Source organism: Pleurodeles waltl, chromosome 1_2 (assembly GCF_031143425.1).
Source record: "Pleurodeles waltl isolate 20211129_DDA chromosome 1_2, aPleWal1.hap1.20221129, whole genome shotgun sequence".
Taxonomy (NCBI): domain Eukaryota; kingdom Metazoa; phylum Chordata; class Amphibia; order Caudata; family Salamandridae; genus Pleurodeles; species Pleurodeles waltl.
In genome coordinates, this window is record NC_090437.1 from 873,843,635 (window position 1) to 873,863,850 (window position 20,216).

The window sequence follows — 20,216 nt, forward strand, 5'->3', positions numbered from 1 at the left end:
GGCTGGCACTATCCTGTTGGAAACATCTTGAGTCCCTAGCCAATAGAATACTTTACCGGACTTATCCCTACATTCATAAATCAGTTAGGACGATGCTCTCCAGTACTGTTTTGCCTCCTCCAGAGAGACCTGTCGCAGCTTGGATTTCGCCAGCTCCAGCTGGTGCTTGCCAGCTCCCAGGGCCCGACCACTAGCCCGCTGATCCAAGGCAATATTTTAGCCCTCCAACTCCATCACCTGTGCCAGCTGGCTCAACTCCTTTCTCTGCACATATCCCTTGAGTATACCCCTCAAGGTAGGTTTGCTTGTCACCCTCAGGGTCCCAGCAGAGGACACTGAGCCACAATTGATTTTAGAGAAGGCCTGAAGTTCCTCCTCCACAAAATAGTCACATTCTTATTCCATCAAGTACTACACATTAATATAAGTGGTGGGCGGTGAAATCCACTCTGCTCACAGAGTTTGCAGAGTTTTTTTTCCACTCTGTGCTCCGCTTAGAGTGTGGAGTTGCAAAAAACTTCGTTATGCAGAGTTTTTTCCTTGCTCGCACTTGCCAATGTTAAGTTGGTGAGCACGAGCAAGGAAAATCTTCCTCCAGACCACCTCCTGGTGAGATTTCTCAATGCGGGCGCTCACGGATGGTCACTACTGCTTACATTGAAAAACCTTCTGTTTGCTTTGAGTAAGCTGCTGCTTGAGTAGAAAATCTACTCGAGCATCAGAAAAGAAGCAGCACCCTCTTGTGCTGTGCTTGGTGCTGTTTGTGCTGATTTTACAGCGGGCAACAAACACCCTGTGTTGAAAATCTTTGTGAACAGTGCGACCTAACACACTCCACTACTTTGCGGAACTTCGCATAGTGGGGAGGAGTTTTTTGGTCAACTCTGCCCAGGCCTAATCAATATGTCACATTAGACAAAGGGAGCTTGGTTGGGGTGCTCGCTCTAGGAGGAGGGGCGCATGATCAGATATGCACGGCAGAATTTGGACAGACTGCAGTGACAGTAAATTGCGCACTGGGAGCCAGAGCAAATCAATTCTTGACTCCATCTTGTGAGCTGCGTAACCATGTGTGTAGGTCTGCCGGGAGGGGTTCTATGAATGACAAGTGTTGCAGAGACCGATGGAGTCCATCCAGGAGACTAAGCGAGCAGAGCATGCCATCTGACCTGGGTGGCGGGAGGTGGAATTGTCTAATATGAGTTCAGGAACTACATTGAAGGCTCCCCCTATCAGGGTGATCCAAGGGGAAGAGCCGCCACCAGAGACCAGAGAACTTGGAGGGTCGATGTAGCAGATGGTGGGGAATGTAGGCTGAAACTAAATTATACTGTTTAGCCTCTAGGTGCCCCTTGATCCCATCATATCTCTCTGAGGGTCAATGTGAGAAGCAGACACCACCAGTGGAAATGATTTATGCACAAGAATCGTGACCCCCTTGCAAACCTCTGGAAAAGCCAGTGTGAAAAATGCGATTGTACCCAAACTGGCCCAGGAAAGGGCAATTGAAACGCAAGAGATGGATCTCTTGAAGCAGGACCACGTCCGGTCAGTGGCACTTTATGTAGTGCAGCACCACCGATCTCTTGGTACGAACCAAAAAAAATGTTTACATTCCAGGAGATGACAGTAACCATCAGGGGGAAGATCTAGACAATGGCTGGTCTGTCCAGGTCCCAAAGACATTGGCATAGGACAATAGGCAGTACCATGAAGCCTAACAAGTGAATGAGAGCATCTGTGGTGGATAGTGCCTGCGTTGAGCATCTAAGAAGAAAACTCATAACAAAATTCCAAAACATAATCTCCTTTCCCCAATTACCCCTCACCCTACCCTGAAGAATCTGCCACCCAAAAAAGAAACATAGTTCAACTAAAGTAGGGAAAACCCAATTAAGGTCCCATTTGCCCATGAGGAAGATAATAATGCCAGACAGCATCATCTGAGAAGTGTGAAAGCAAATGTATTAGTACAACGAGTGATAGAGAAATACCTCTTGTGCCCCCCCACCCTAACAACAGGACAGCAAAAGACACAACACCTCCCCTGAGAGACATGTCTGCAAGGGACCACAAAGCACTATGATCACCAGTGTGCAAAGTGTGGTGCCCATTAGGGTCCAGTCAGCAAGTCCATCGCACCCTCCAGTGTTTGAAAAAAAGCTGAGGTATCAGAGAGGGGCTCCTCTGGGTACACAGTACTCAGGATATCCTTTACAGTAGCAGGACTTGGCGATCTCTGACACCAACACTGGTTCAGTTGACCCTTCCGGGAATGATTCTATAATTTTAGGGGTGCTCGAACGGAGCGGCAGAGTGCTCTCCATTGATCCTGACTTCGTCAATCCCCCAGTCTCTGTCAGTCAGAGTGTCAGCTGCTTAGTTGCCAACTCCCATGCCTGCTCAGGAATATCAAAAAGGTAGGTAGAAGAACTGAAGATCACTTTGAGGCAGGCCAGGAAAAAAGCATGTACTAGACCTTGAGCACTCACAGCTTCTGATTGACTTCCTCAAATGAGTGGCGTGGTTGCTGAACCGCTAAAGTATAGTCCAGGGAGATCAAGAGTTTAGTGTTAAAATAGCTCAGGTCTTGTTGACCTTGGGCCTTTTAAAAGATAGCATTGAGATCTCGATGGTTGATGATACAAGCTACCACAGGACAAGTGGGGGCCTCCTGTGGAGGCCTCTTAGTTAGGGCCAAATGTGCAAAATAAAACACCATGACAACTTGTCAAGCAGGACCCAATTTAGGAACCGCTCCCCCAGAAAGCCATACATCCCGGGGTCTTCACCCCCTCCGGAAACCCAATGAGATGCAAATTGTTTCTTCTTGATTAATTTTCAGCATCCTCCATCTGGTACTCCAAGATGCCCGCAGTTGAGAACAGTTTGGAAACCTGACAATTGAGGGTCACCACTTCATCTTCAAATGTCGAGACCCGGGCCTCAGTCTCCATTACCCTCTCTTCCACTTTGCTGAGGTTCTGATGCAGGAGGGAGACATCAATCCAGGCAACTTCCACTTTAGACTCCCTTGCCCCTCTGGAATCCTGAATGGCCTGGAGGATGGTGGTCAGGTAAGTGTGGGGTGCGTTTGAAATGACAGTAGGAGATATGCCAGGCATCCCAAGTATCTATCTCAAAGATGGTTTTCGGGTCCATCTTTGTCTCTGCTGGCTTTGGCACTGGGAGTGTATCACAGCCCACCACGGATTTCCAAGTGGAGGACGATGTGAAGGACAGAGTCACAGTCCAGCTGGCCCGCTGCCTTTGGGCAGCATGAGCAGCCAGCACCTGCGGGGCTCAAAGTTTTCTCAGGGAGGCACCACCACAACTCAGGAGCCCAAGAAGAAGCAGTTGAAGGTTCAGATCGGAATCCGCCAGGAAATCCACACATCTGCCAGCAAGCTTGGCCCAGGGCAGCACGAGCAGCCAACAATAAGATTTTCAGCGCACACCTCAAGAGGTACAGAGAGGAAATTGAGGGCAAATGGGTATCTAGGCATGGGGCAGGTGCTTCTTCACCAGTTCAGTGCTTCCGCCCACATCGGTTGGATGCAGAAGCCTCAGGGAGCCCTGGCACAAGAGATCACAGTGCCCATCCAATGCAACACTCTCAGGCAAACTCATCAGTTTGGCACTGTCAGGCAGGATGCGGATGGGTGATAGTTGGGCGACGGAAGTAAGGGTAAGGTTCCATCGCCATCTTGGCCTCCTAAATTTCCAAATTTAAGACAAAAGCACTCTCTTTATAAAACAAATTATGTATTTACATATTTACAGCCATCTTGGCCTCCTAAATTTCCAAATTTAGGGTGAAAGCACTCTCTTCATAAAGCAATTTACATATTAGATGAGTAGTAGGGCCCACTCTCACTTGAGTGAGCTTTCTCACTAACACTATTTAAATCTGTATAAAAGGGCAAATTGAATGGAAATGATTTAGTTGGGCCTCACCTATAGTCCTGTTGATTTAAGGATTATCTTTTCTAAGTCATGTAGTACCAAGTGTTTTGGACAAAAGGAGCACCTGTTGAATTAAATTTAATTTCCTCAGTGTGCCCCATCTTAGTGACCATGAGTAAAGAAACAGTCTCAAACCACACAGCTTCGGACATGAAAACCATCTTGTGAATTCTATTCATTTCTTCTGTAGCTTGAAGGTGAATTTACCTTTAAAAAAACAAGACAAGAGAGGCATCTGGCAAAGTTTGTTTAATTAAACATTATGGCTTGGAGAACAGTTACAGAACCGGGGTCTCCCAGTGTACAATCAGTTGGAGTGGTGTTTCATTCATTTCTTTGGGTACAATAAAACAATTTCAACATTCCTTTAGAGGTGAAGAATGTGAACAGTTATCATGGAGTCAATAATAAAGCCTTGATAACCAATGCAAGTGTACCTCAACCTTGCATGGACACAATGTGGGCTTGCAAGTACATGTCCAGATATCCGGCTTGAGGGGTACGTGGTCACGTGTATTGCTGTGCGTGCTGTGTTTAGAATGGTTAGGAGGTCCTAACTACATATGGCATCTAACTTTATGGTGTTTTGTTATGGGAATGCACGCACCCCTCTGACCATGTGTGTTTTATTGGGGCCAATCATGTTGGACCATTGTGGTGTCTCTGCGCCTATGTTTGGGATTTGACGTAAGCTTCCTGTTTGCATGTTTGTTTGACGGCTACATGCAACCCCACTTGTGACAGTCATTAACCTCAGGCCAGGGATGATGGAGAGTTCACTACAAGGGAATCTAATTATGGTGATGCGCTTCATTCTTATATCTGAATGTATTGTTGTGTGTATCGACATTCACTATTCCAAATTAACATTTCCTCTAATGGTTTTTACTGAATAACTTTGAACTGATAGAAACTAATTAATTGATTGTCCATAAAACATCCAGTGCAGAGCAGGAACTATGTCCAATCCTTGAGAAGTGGCAATCATAACTTGTAAAATTCAATAAGATAACAGATACTTTAGTTCCTGTTTTCTCATGTCATTCACACTCTTCATAGTTTTTTCATGATTCTCCATTTTCCTGGGTGCTTCAGGAGTAACCATATATTCACTATTTTCAGGTGGTTTGGTGAGCCAGGTACGATGAGGATGATTTTTTGTGTGGTTTTCCTGAGATGCTGTTGTGCACCAATTTACAGTGAGAAATTGTTTAAGGGTGAGTATGACGTTAGCTGGTTCAATGCTAACAAAGCATCCTTCAACTCCTCTCTGAGCCCCTGATGAAATACTGTAGCGCCTTACTGGGCCTTAGGAGCTAGGTGTTCAAAATCGTTGATTATCATGGTGCTCCCACTGCCTTTTTTTGAGACATAACAAGCCAGCATGAGCTGATTGAGCTATATGTCTCTTTCCCAAAATGGTGGTAATCTGTACCATGAATTGTGCCCAGTTGCCTAATATAGTATTCTGATTGCAAACAATTGGTTGATGCCACATAAAAGCATCTTTAGGAAGATATAAGAGCCAATGACAATCTTACCAGAATCATCACTAAATCATTGTGATTTTGCTAAAAGATGCAATCAACATTCACTTAGACAATTTTGAAACTTGCGGGTTCTCCACCATATGTGTCTGGGAGGGATAAATTGAACTTGAGAATGATTGATGAATTAGGACTTGCTCTGACATTACTACTTGCTGCTTCTTTTGCTTTAGAGGCACTTGCTGAGGGGTTGTCATTGCATGACAAATGTGGTGTAGTAGTACTTGAACTAGGTGTTAATTGGTTCGATCAATTAACCCCTTCGCTGCCAGGCCTTTTTCCCCTCAGGTGCCAGGCCTTTTTTTGGCTATTTAAGGCAGTTCGCGCTTAGGCCCTCATAACTTTTTGCCCACATAAGCTACCCATGCCAAATTTGTGTCCTTTTTTCCCAACATCCTAGGGATTCTAGAGGTACCCAGAGTCTGCGGGTTCCCCTGGAGGAGACCAAGAAATGAGCCAAAATAAAGCAAAAATGTTGTGTTTGTTTTAAAAAAAGGGACAAAAGGGCTGCAGAAGAAGGCTTGTGATTTTTTTTCCTGAAAATGACATCAACAAAAGGTTTGGGGTGCTAAAATCACCGTCTTCTCAGCTTTCAGGAACAGGCAGGCTTGAATCAGAAAACCACATTTTTCAACGCATGCCCCATTTTTTACCTTTTTTTGTGCTTTTAGCCTCCTTCCAGCTAGTGACAGAAATGGGTGTGAAACCAATGCTGGATCCCGGGAAACTAAACATTTCTGTAAAGTAGACAAAATCCTGAATTCAGCAAGGGTTCATTTATGTAGATCCTACAAGGGTTTCCTACAGTTATGTTTCTCCACATTTTAATCTGTAACTTTCTTCTGTGATGTCATAATTTTGAAAGCAATATACCATTACATCTGCTGGACTCATGTGGTTGGGGGATATGTAGGCCTTGTAGGTTCATTAAGAAACCTAGGTACCCAGAGCCAATAAATGAGCTGCACCTTGAAATGAGTTTTCATTGTATATCGGGTATACAGCAATTCATTTTCTGAAATATAAAGAGTAAAAAATAGGTATCAAGTAAACCTTTCTATTCCCAAAATGGGCACAAGATAAGGTGTTGAGAAGCAGTGGTTATTTGCACATCTCTGAATTCCGGGTCCCCATACTAGCATATGAATTACAGGGCATTTCTCAAATAGACGTCTTTTTTACACACTCTCTTACATTTGGAAGGAAAAAATGTAAAGAAAGACAAGGGGCACTAATACTTGTTCTTCTATTCTGTGTTCTCCCTAGTCGCTCAATAACAATGATACCTCACATGCATGGGTAGGCCTAATGCCCACGACACGAAATGCAACATGGACACATCACATTTTCCAAAAGAAAATAGACCTGTTTTTTGCAAAGTGCCTAGCTGTGGATTTTGGCTTCTAGCTCAGCTGGCACCCAGGGAAACCTATCAAACCTGTGCATTTTTAAAAACTATACACCTAGGGGAATCCAAGATGGGGTGACTTGTGGGGCTCCCACCAGGTTCTGTTACCCAGAATCATTTGCAAACCTCAAAATGAGGCAAAAAAACCTTTTTCCTCACATTTTGGTAATAGAAAGTTCTGGAATCTGAGAGGGGCCACTAATTTTCTTCTACCCAGCATTCCCTCAAGTCTCCAAATAAAAATGGTACCTCACTTGTGTGGGTAGGCCTAGTGCCCGCAAAAGAAAATGCCCCAAAATACTATGTGGACACATTAAAATTATCAAATACAAAACTACCTGTTTTTGCAGGGGCACCTGCGTTTTCAGTCCTGGGTTCAGCAGCCATCTCGGAAACCTACCAAAACCAAACATTTCAGAAAACTAGACACCGAGGGAGTCCTGGGAGGTGTGACTTGCGTGGATCCCCCAGTGTTTTCTTACCCACAATCCTCAGCAAACCTCAAATTTAGCTAAAAAAATAATCAAATTTTTTCCACATTTCTGTGTGGGATCAACGCACCGGTGCAAATTTCCTACCACCCAACGTTCCCCTCAGTCTCCCGGTAAAAATGATAACTCACTTGTGTAGGTGGGCCAAGTGCCTATGAAAGGGAAGAGCCAAAAACATGTAAAAAATGATGGCGAACCAAAGCGGGTCCAAAAGGGCAGTTTAAAAAAAAATGTTTTCAGGTTGACAAGTGGGGCACAATTTGTATTGGTATAGATGCGACAATGCTGAGTGGTATGGGTGGTAGGAATTTTGTGGATTCTTGCAGATTCAGAGAGGTTCCATCACGAAAATGGGGAAATGTGTGATTTTTAGGAAAGTTGGAGGTTTTCAGGACCCTGTGGGTAAGAAAATGGTGCGGGGTGCATGTGAAGCACACCACCGTGGACTCACCCAGATATTTAATTTTCAGATGTGTCTAGGTCTCGTAGATTTGTCTACATGGCAGCATCCCAAAGTCCAAAAAGTGCAGCCCTCACCATTACGAATGGGACGATTTTGATAGTTAGACAAGCTCTCATGACCCAAATGTAAAACCAAAACCCAAAATAATCAAATGACCTCTTGCTTGCCATGGGATAAGATATTTTAGTGTGTGGGGGGAGAGCTGAAAGACTGTTATTCCCTTAAGTTGGGGTGGGGGCATAACCATGCCCATACTGGTTGGTAGCCACCACCCCACTATTTTTTTTTTTTAAATCCCTGGCATCTAGTAAGTTTTCTGCCACCCGAGCAGTGAATCAGGGGTAATTGCCCCACCTGCAAACTGATGGGCAGAACAGCTTTGTGCTATTTTTTTGGGGGTGGGGGTATGGCCATACCCCCACCCTCTTTTTAAAAAAAAATATTTTTTCCCTGGTCTCTGCTGGGCTTTCAGAAGGGCCCAAGAGGGGCAGAAATGGCCAACAGTAATGTGCCTCCATGGTAAGTGACCATTGCCCAAGGAGCTGGCATCCAAACAAAGAACACACATACACACCCCAATCCCTGGTGCCTACGTGGTTTCTGCCGCCCCAGGGCAGATTGGCCTAACAGAAATAGGCTGATCTGCCCTAAGGGGGGCATAAATGGCCTAAAACCAATCTCCCCCCGAGGGGAGCGACCCTTGCCTAAGGGGTCGCTCCTCTTGCGTGAAATTGACAAAAAAAAATCCCTGGTGTCTAGTGGTTTCTCTCCCCTTGGGGGAAAATTGGGCTAATAAAAATAGGCCGTTTCTGCCCCATATGTGGGCAGAAATGGCCTAAAGACAAATTTCCCCCCAGCGGAGCAACCCTTGCCTAAGGGATCGCTCCCCACATTTAAAAAAGTAAAACAAAACAAAAAAATTATCCCTGGTGCCTAGAAGATTCTGCCCCCTGCCACCCCCCTCCCTGGGTGTAGATCGGCCTAATTACAATAGGCTGATCTGCCCCCGGGGGGGCAGAAAAGGCTTTAAAAAATAATGCCCTACACGGGAGCAACCCTTGCGCAAGGGGTCGCTCCCCTTTATTGTTTACACACAAAAAATTAATTCCCTGGTGTCTAGTGGGCGTTTCTGTAGAAATGCTGAGAGAGACATCAAAGGAAAGGAAAGGCCTTTCCTTTCCTTTGATGCCTCTCCCACTCCCACCACGTGATTGGATGAGAAATGCTTTTGCATTTCTCTCAGCTTCCAGCGCAGTGTGGGTGACCTCTGATGAGGTAAGCACACGATAGCGCTCTGATATCATCAGATGTCACTGGGGGGATTGAGAGGGGCTGGGGTGGAAGGGGAAGCAATTCCCCTTCCATCCCTGCCCATGGGAGGGGGGTGCGAGGCCATCGGGGGGAGCGCTAGCACTTACCCCGAGGGCCGGTACCAGGACGAGGTGGTCTCGTCCTTGGCACATGGTGACCGTGGTCGAGAGTGAGACCACCTTGTCCTGGGCACCCTGTGGGTTAAGCAAAATATCTTACTCCTGGTGAACCACCTCATACTCTTTGTGGATCTTAATAAATGCTTGGGATATCATGTGAACAGGACTCTCAAACTGGTGCATTTAGAAGTCTGGCAAACTGTCAGGTTTCGGTATTGGGAAAAGTCCCTCTCATCTCTTGGTATCTGTGTTGGTGAACAAGCTGGAACATATCACCAGACACAGAAACCAGGGGAGAGTCATGGAAAGGAGACAGAACATCTGGATTGGAGTCCATTCTCTGAGGCTTTGACTGTATCAAGTGACAGCACCAATCTGACTTGATGTTAGGATCCTGTGGTTTGAGCCTCAGATGGTGCTATGACACAGTGGCGTAGCGTGGGTTGCCAGCACCTGGGGCAAGGCAAGTAATTTGCGCCCCCTAACCCGGAGCAAGGCAAGTAATTTGCGCCCCCTAACCCGTGGATTTAGCCTTTCCAAGATGTTGCGCCCGGTGCGGCCGGCCCCACCTGCACCCCCCACGCTACGCCACTGCTATGACAAACTTGAAGTGGACCTGGAATCTCGTTCAGGCCCCTGGATGCTGCTGAATACACATAGATAAGGCACTACGAGAAATAAGACAAGAGACAACACGAACAACAATACAAGGCAGTGATAGGATTAAGATAACTTAGGGAAACATAGAGGGAAAAACAAACAGCGAAGAGATGCCAAAAAGGGCGCAAACTAAAGCAAGATTTAGAAAGCCAATGCAACCATGTAACAGGTTGATAGGCAAAGGACTCAGGACCTGATGCAGAGTTTGGTGAAGGGGTTACTCCGTCACAGTGGTGACAGATATGCTGTCTGCCGAAATATAAATCCCATTGGGTACAATGGGATTTCTATTTTGGAGGATGGGATATCCGTCACTGTTAAGTGTGCATGAAACACACTAACACTTATAAGTCTAGTGTTCCATTCTCAGCCTCCGTCAATCCATTGTCCAGCACCTCAAACCCCGTGGGTCTGTTGTCTCCTCTGTATCTGACAACTTTAAATAGCTGCAATCTTGCATTTATCCACTGCCAACTCTTCAGTCGTCAGAATAAAACCCATATAAGAAATAGAAGTTTTCTCTATTAAGCATTTTTCTGGGTTATAAATGCACGGAAATATATTCTTTAACATGATTGAGGCGTTCAACTAGATTTTTGGAAAACGCCAGGATGTCAACAAAGTAAACTACCGTACTATGCAGGAGCATATCTTAACAGATGCAATCCACAAAGACCTGCAAAACTACTAAAGCACTACAGAGTCGGAAAGACATGACACTATATTTGAAATGCAAAAACAACAAGTGATGGACGGAATGCTGAACATTGTCAAACATTCACCACCAGTCACAGATCTGGGTTTAATCCATCGTTTTTTTGCTGCCCATGCCATTCCAGTTTGGACCCAGCCAGTCCAGTGAGGACCTGGCTTGGCAGTTCGGGCTGGACTGTTCCCATGAGGAACAGGGTCAAGACTGATTTGCATATGGCTGGGTCCAAACTGGGGTGGCATGGTAAGCAAAAGAACGATGGATTAAACCCAGATCTATGACTGGGGGTGAGTGTTTGACAATGTTCAGCGTTCCGTCCATCACTTGTTGTTTTTACTATATTTGAAATACCTGAATGGTATTATAAAGACAGTTTTTGATTTATTGCCAAGTTTAATCAGGTGATAAGCTACTTGTAACCACAGTTTTGTAAAGATTTTAGAATGATGTACTGCCTCTAAGTACTTATTAATAAAATAATCATAATACCTATCTTTTAAAGTGACTTGATTTGATACCCTACAATCGATATAGGCATTCATCTCGGAAGCATCCTTCTTAGATACATGAAATACGAAGGCACCCACATTAGACTCAAGTGGTCCTTATATTTAGTAGGGAAAAAAGATAACTTAACTATTGTTTCCACAGAAAATTTAATTGTCTCAAACAATGGTTAATTTGTGATATTTTCCAAATTGTATTTTTGAAAATAATATTCAGAACCTAAATATAGGGTCCTAGTGGTTCAATTAATGTAAGGTTTATGGACTGCTAACCAAGCAATTCCCAAAATTATTAGAGGTCTAGATGCAACTATTAGACCAATTCCAGCATTTCATGATGTTGCAAGATAGTTAAATGCAAAGACAGAGTATGATCTATGAGTAATCAAATGAAACCAGAGAAGCATTAATGGTGTGGAAGTGCTTTAGAGATTTTGAGAACCACATGAGCTTGAGCCAACTGTATGCCCATATATGTGGTCGGGGCACCACAGTCCACCAAAACAGGTACACAGTTTGCCTGCACTTGGAACTGCAGGGTAGCTTTCAGGAAGCCGAAACTTGAGGCTGCGCTCATATTGTTGACTGGAAAGGTTTACAAGATACAGCACTTATTTAACTTGATTCAAGGATTAATATTGTTTTTTCCGGTAGTTCTTTTGGTCTGGTAAGTAATGTCTTGATGAGATGATATTTTAATCCACATTACAAGTAAGAACCCATCTTCCACTGGGGTTCTCAATATTCCTTAGATTATGGGCCTCTTGCTATTTTTAAATGCATAGATTTTTATTGACTGTCCAGATTTTCGATGCTTGATGGTGGAAACAACTGGAGTTAATTTGAAAGTGTGAGAAACCAGGGCTTTTTGCAGTGTCCCCCAATTTCTGCCCCCATTTCTGACCACTGGGTGCTGGTTTTCTGACTTCGAGGGTGCCCAGGGCTCTGCTAACCAGTCCCAGGGCCTGTGTTCTGATTAAAAGGCAAATGCAGGCAGGCTTAACTTCAGAGTCTAGATGTAAAGTATTTGGACCAACACATACAGTAACTCAGTGAAAACACAAAAAAATGAGACAACACAGGTTTAGAAAAATATGAAATATTTATCTAAACAAAACAAGACCAAAACGACAAAAATCCAACATACACAAGTCAAATTATTCATTTTAAAAGCAATGCTTACATTCATGGTATAATTTGCACAGCACTTGGATAGGGGTGTAGACACCAGGCAGTACTGTGAATATGGGTCACCTGAGATTTCAGGGCCTTGGGGTAAGAGAGGCTAAAGGGGGCTGAGGGGTGCAGAACTGAGTATAATTGCAAGACTGGAGAACTGAGGAGGGAATTTGTGTGGTGACTCCAGGCACCAGATGGCACAGTCATGTGAAAGACTTCACAGTGTGCCTAGAACCAGCAGAGCTGGGTCTGATTCAATTCAGTTTCACTATGTGCGGGGCAGGTACATTTTATCATGGGCGGGGTGGCAGGTGTGTATTGGCTGAGGTGGAGCAGCATTTTGGGTGTTAGGAGGGTGGTGACACATGAAGTAGCTTTCAGGGCAGGTGGGTAGTAACTGAGTTGAAGCCACAATTGTGAGGGCAGGTATCAGACAGGAAGAGACCACTATGGGGGTAGGAGTGTGGCAGTCAGACTTAGTAAAGCAGGGATGCATGTAGTGGCAAATGGTTTGGTACACGCGATTTACCAAACATTCGCAAAGCCAATAGGTCTCATCTGTGAGGCAAGCGCTATTGGCTTTGTAAATGTTTTTTTAGCCATGATGTACAGCAGTCCAGCTGGCTGCCAGGTTTTTGTTTATCACTGGCAGGAGGGAGGGTGGGATGGGAGCCAGGATGTGGGAGGGCATGTGTGGAGGCAACACAGATAACAAAGGATATGGGAAAAGAACTATGACACGGCCAGCGCTGGCTGCGGCACAGCAATTTTTGTTGAGAGGTGTAAGGCAATACAGAGGGAGGAAACAAGGAGGGTAGGTAGGGTGGTTATCACAGTCAACAGAGGGTGTGAGGAAATAAATGACTATCATGTGGCTAGCAGTGTCAACACCAGTGTTTTTTTTAATGGTGGCTGGAGGGCAACATAGGCAATGGAGGGAGGGAGGGCAGACAGGTGAGAGGGCAACACAGACAACAGCTGGAGGGATTGTGGAAGGGCAATCATGAACCAAAGAGGGCCGGTGGGGGCAAGCAACAAGAACAACAGAAGGAGGGAGGACAGGTTGGGCTGCAAGCATCATTGACAAAGGAAGGAGGGGCGATGGGTGGGGACAAGCAAAAACGTTGTGTGGATTAATTGGCTCCTCAGTGTATTTGGGATAGGACAACCAGCTATGGGACAAAAAGCACTGCAAAACACTTAATTGTATGCCACTAAATCACCACTTATAGTGCCACAAAATTTGCCACACCAAGCCGCAATATGCTGGGGGTATGTTTTAAATCAGCGGTTCCCGACCTGTGGTCTGCGGCCCCCCAGGGGTCCGTGACACACTCCCAGGAGGACCGTAGGCCTGGGCCGGCAGGAAGGCACTTCTCCAGCCGGTGCCTCTCCACAGAAATATGTGTATGTATTTTAATATTTATTACTTCCTTTGGGCAGCAGTTCCTTGTACATCCAACAGGTTTCGTGTAAAATGAAAAGCGTCAAGATAACTCTGGTGATTAACATGCTGGAGACAGATGGGAGTTTTGTCTAGTGGCAATTTTAACTCATCTAAGGTAGCGCAGATGGTTAAAATGCCTGCTGTAAAGAACATGTATCATGCAAAGAATAGTATTTTATGTGCATAGCACAGTGTATTACTGTTTTTGTCACAAAGATTATTTTGTTACTGTGCAGTCCATAAGTAACAATCATAATCTAGCATAGTGAGTGATGCCATCAAAGAGCTGCAGGCAAACTGCATGGCACAAATTAGAAATTATTACCCCAGTCTTTTATTTTACATATGCTGCTGGAAAGGTTTGCTTGCTTGGAAATACATTCTTATTATTAAAATCAACACTAACCACTGTGATATGTTCTGGATCCTGAGTTTGTGCTTCTCCAGACCAAGCACTCTTAGAAAATGTCTACCAATGTGGATGGCATGTAAATCCTGCACTTTTTAGTCCCCTTTAAAGTGCTTAAACACCCTACACTGGTATGAGAGGTTCGATAAAACAAATTAATTACATGTGACAGAGAGGCTATGGAGAGATGAGAGGTCTTTATGGTTTTACTTCCTTTCCCCACCACATATTGATGTGAAAAAGCTTTATCAGACCTTATGTACCTAAAAAATAAAAACAGAAATTGCTGGTAAATGTAGAATCTGACCTGAGGATTCAGCATTCCTAAATAAAACAAAACATCAAAAAGTCAGACGCCAAGATGCAGCGTCAACCTTCCCATTAAAATGTTTTGATTTTTTAATATAAAATAATTATGTCTTTAGTAATAAGAGTATTTGTTTGGTGTGTACTTGTTTAGAAATTTTTTGTGAATTACTGTTTTATTGTTTGAAATTTCCACGGCTTCCAGTAGTGATTCAGTGGGGGTCCTCAGGAGTCAAAAGGTTGGAAACCACTGTTTTAAATGACCCTAACAGCATGGGAGAAAACGCCGATGGTGATAGGGTCATCAGTTTTAAACAAAAATATAACCTCCTTTGGGGCTTTGTTTCTGAAGGAACAAAAACAAGCTAAATATTTGATGAGCGGCTGTCATGTTTAACAGAGCCGCCCACTGAACTTTTAACTCATTGATAGGAACCGATGTAATGCGTTTCTTGGCAATGACTAGAGATGTCTGCTGGACTTGCCAACACATCTAAATTCGGAGTACAGGTACTCCGCAGGGTGAAGAAGTATCTAACTCCGTCACCCTGGCAGAATACAATCCGTCCCCTAAACTGTAAATAAAGCCCTAGGTATTTGCCAGAGTTTAAATGTAAATAACATATGTTTATACAGCCTCTGATTTTTATTGGATTTCTAATAATTCTTCTGTTGCCATGTAGTTCTGACCCTGTCTGTCGAATATTCTTTGAAATGCTTCAATAGAATGCAAATAATTGCCCAGTACTGGACTAGCCTCAGATAGTAGACAGTACCAGACAGACTACTGATGATAAGATCTAATTTGGCACAAATAGATGCATTTATGTGTGGCTTAAATGATGTACATCACTGTGTATAAACCGTGCATACTGGAGAATTACTGTTTGTTATCGTTTACCTGAAACAAAATGTGAATAACAGAAAAAAACTGCTTTGGGTTGCCCTCAAATTTATTTTCTGCTAAACCCACCAATTGCTCCTTACTGTTGAATCACTAAAGAGTGATTTAAGGTGCCATTCTCTAGAGTGAGGGTTTGAGCCTCTGCAGTTAAAATTGTGTATTGCTAATTTAAGGTATTGCACTTAATCCACAATGAAAGTCTAATTAAAATGTCTCTGAAATTGCAATTTGTCAAGGACTGGCCTTCATGATATTGTTGACAGATGCCTTTTAAATGTAAAGAAGACCTTTTGCTTTTTAGTTCTGTTGCTGAATCCAGCGTTTACGGTTGAAATTGAAAGGAACAGAAGAAAGCAGACCAAAGAAACTTTCACATTCTTGGAGAAAAACAATTTTAAGGCATCAAAACACCTAAGAATGATAGGCAGATATGTACAACAGGTACAAAACTGAAGCCGCAATTAGAAAATCCAAGAGAAATGATAGCCTTCTGGACTGAGCACCGAGAAGAGAGAGGGGCATTGTGACACATCCAATCAGCTGGGTACTCTCCTTTTATATGCTTGCAGGTTGCTTGACCTAGAACAGGAATTAGCAAAAAATTGAAAGTGAATTTTCTTCACGATGGATGGGGATAAATGTGATTTATTAAGGACCCCATAGTAATATTCCATAAAGTAAATTCAGGCACAGATTTATGAAACACAAAATGAAAAGGATCAGGATTCACTAATCAAAAGAATATTCTATAACTAAGCCGTCCGTCCGCAGCCCGCCTCCTGTGCAACCAAGTGAGCGCGTGGCAGAGATAATGACCTAAATCCGCTCACGCTGCTCCGAAAGCCTGCAACCAAACACAAAAACGAAAAGCAAGCTTTGACCATGTGGAATGAGTAGTGGAACCCAACACAGCTCCCGGCAGGAAGGGATGGCTTTGGAGGATACAAACAGAAGGAGAAATTCGAATGATAGTCTTTGTATTTTTTACCACAACAAGTGATGCAAAGGGTACACAATGACACTTCTGCTGCCCCTGGCATTATGTTGACTCACCTCCAATGACAGTCCCGTAATAGTATAAAGTCCAGGAATTGTGTATCTATCGTGGTTTCCATGGTGATGATATCTGCTATGACGTAGAGGTTTCTACCATGGAGGTATCTCAATGTTATGCATGAGTCAATCCCCTGTCCCTGTAGAGTGCCACGCATTAATGTGGAAGAACAGATTTAGGCCTTTCTCTGTTATACCGGCAAAAGTTGCTAACTTTTTCACACATGAGCATGGATAATAGGTCCTATCTAGGGGTATATGGCAGCTCAGATCATGGTAGCACGTGCCCTCAAAAAACGTCGAAGTTTGTAAGGATCGATTTGCAACACAAGCCTTTTTACTAGGGATCTTGACAGCAGCATCTCACAAATGGGAAAAGTAGATCTGTTTTGAAGTACTTCTCGTTTTGTCCTTATTGTTGATTATCAAATCAGAAGTCATTGTACACCTACATATAATCTATATCTAGGGCTCAGTAGCTATGGTCAGATTACCAAGTCTAATCATGGGTGAGTCCAGTGGTGTTTTCACAGTCTGGTATCAACATGAAGAGTCTAACACTTGAGACCCCAGTGCCTGAGATTCACTTTGTCATTGTTCTCCATAGACGTACCAAAAAAAGACAAGGGCAACCCAATACACCACTAGGAAACTAGGTAATCATATGCACATGCAATAATGATTGACTGCGGTCTCATTTGATACTAATGTAATTAGCATTTGAAAAGGGGGGAAGAAGCAAACTATCTGACATACTAGCACACAATTCACCCAGATGTGTTGCGGTGAATGCAGTGCATAATAAGACTCACTTTAGTGAAAAGTCTTTAGTATTTACAATTGTTGTTGCAGCCAATGCTGAGGATGTCTAGACACGGTTTTCAGGATATTTGCCCTTCTTCAGTAGAGAGTAACACTGAATTTAGGGGTGCTGGCAATGCTACTGTGAGCACACCCAGGCTTATCTGTTAAGTTATAGTAACTAATGAGCAGACGTGTCCTTAAGTCCGATTAACCTTTTGACTCGTTTAAGATGATCATATCCTAGGTAGCACATAAAAGACATTAAATTAAACAATACAAATCATTAGAGAATCAGTAAAGAACGCACCATGACCCATTTGGCCACAAATTACCACACCTGTTTGATATCAGTTAAAATATTCATTTCCCTATATTAACAATGCTAAGATCATGTAAACTAGTCTCAAAACCATATGATCAAAATATGAAAAAAAACACAGGCTTTCCAAAACACCTAAAGAATCTTAGCTTCATCAGAGCTACAACTATAACTTCAATAGCAACTGTACAAATCAATAGTAACAGTAATTGAGCAAGGGTAATAACATACATTTGATCAGCAATTGAATGTTGTCAGTTTGTTGTCAAAAGCAAATGAATAGAGAAAACACCTCACATGAAAGAAAAGGCGTTAGCACACAGAATACAGCAATTGCACGTTAGGAGCCTTCTTATTAACTATCACATTGTATTTCAGCACATACTGGCGCCCAAGAAGGGGGGAGGCGGGTGGGTATTTTTTCCTGGGGTTGTTGAGGCCCTGGTCCGGCCGGTGAGCGCGAGCAAGAGACGCGCTCGGCAACTGCAGCCACCTTTTCAAAGCCGGCCCAGTGACATCACTGCTGTGCGCGGTCCCAGAAGCACAAAAGTGCATCCAGGGCTACGGCAGCCCGACAGCCGATGAGCTGCACCTTTGTAACAGGGTGGGGGCTGGGGAGCCTGTCACTCCCTGAGGCCCCCCCACCCCATCCGGCCAGGTGCCATCGCCATAAGCGGGCCCCCCTGATTGGGGCAGCCCCGTGCATTGGTCAAGCAGGGGGTCATTTAGCTCTTCTATGTATTGTCAGATCTATAAATCTATTTCCCTCTTTCTTGGGCTGCAGTTGTATCGAGGCAGGCATCGAGGAAAACCGTCCATGCCATTCCAATAGTTTCTCAAACATTTCAAGTCACTTCCCTCCAAAACACCTGTGCTCAGAGCAAGCCCAGGCGATATGGTAAAAATCCACTCTGAAATAATAATGTCTAGGGCAGTTAAAGTCTTCCCTCCTTGGTATTACATGTAATCTCCCCTAAGAACATTTGTCAAATGTAGGTAGTTAATTGGGTGTATTTATATTTCTGCGGAACTTCTTAGTATGCATGAACACCTTCTCTTATTTCCTGTTGATGAGGGATATTTCCTGGTTATCCTCTCATTTAACTTAGATCTTTATCAGGCCAGGTTTAGTCATTTTTAGTACTGATTTGTTAAACCATATTACTAATTTCCGGCTATCACTTACGGTGAAAATGAGCTTTAAGACTTCATACGTGGCTGGTTCAGAGATGGGGAAATACCATATAAGTTTACTAATTTGAGTGACAGCACCATGGGCCCAAAATTGGGAAACTAGGAGGTCAAAGGTTCCATTTAATCTAGCCAGGGGCATCAGTTCGCTGTCTTGGTATAGGAAGTCTACTGTCAGCAGCCCAAACTCTATTCGACAATTGCATACCACGCTGATGTCATTAATATGGTCTCGTAGGATAATGTTTTCCCAATCAGTTCCAGACTAAAGCTTCCCTGCAGGACTGGAATAATGGATGTATAATGGAATTATTTTGGTTGTCATGTTTGAGATAATGAGGTTTTCTCCAATTACGCACATTGATTTTTCATTTAGGTGTTCATGTGGGGGAGCTGGTTGAGTATACATTTATGTGCAGTTAATCCAGGCCATACTTGTAGGGTTGTCAGTTCTTTATGATATGAGCTATTATTCATATACACCAGGAACAACTCAATTATTGATGTGTCAGCTTTGAGTGAGGTGGTTTTGGGAGTCCCAGAATAAGAATATTGCCATGCTCATCATATGTTTGATGTACTCACCCAATTTGGTTCAAAACTATTGAGAATGGTGGAGGTAATAGCAGCCAGAATGAAAGGGTGAGCAGGAATTAGGAAGGATGGCAAGCAGCAACTTTGATCGAGTGATTTATCTCAGAGGTGCTCACCTAGGTGAGTGAAATATCACATTCCAGAGGAGGTGAGATTCGTGCTCTTTGGTCGATGATAAAATCATAACAAGAATTTTAATGGCAGGGCGAAGCATGAACCCTTAGGACAGTGGTTCTTAACATTTTGACTTCTGTGGAACCCACTGAAGTGAACCTAGAAGCCAGGGATGTACCTCAACAATAATACACAAAAAATACACAAATGTGTATTTACTTTGGCTCATATTTATGAAAAATTGCGCAAAACTGCGCTAACGTAGTTTTGTGTCATTTTTCATAACAGCAGCTAACGCAATTCCCTAGAGCCATCTTGGTGCCATATTTATTAAATGACGCAAGATGGCGCTGAGGAATAGCTAGCATCTAAAAAAAAGACGATAGCCGGTCAGGGATGGCGTTAGGGAAAATGGCGCTATTGGGTCTGAAATTATGTTAGGCTGGTTAGCGGCAGATAATATGCCGCTAACCAGCCTAGCGTCATTTTTTGACACCCAAGAGGCCAAAAAATGACTCCTGTCTAAGTGTAGACAGGAGTCATTACCACCATCACAGTGCCCACCACAGGGGACTAGTGTCCCCTTGACAAGCCCAAAATACCCAGTGCCAGGCAGAGGGCTCCATGTAAGGGGCCCCCAACGACACTTACAAAAATAAAATATTATACTTACCTAAACTTACCTGGGATGGAGTTCCCCTCCTGTAGTGTCC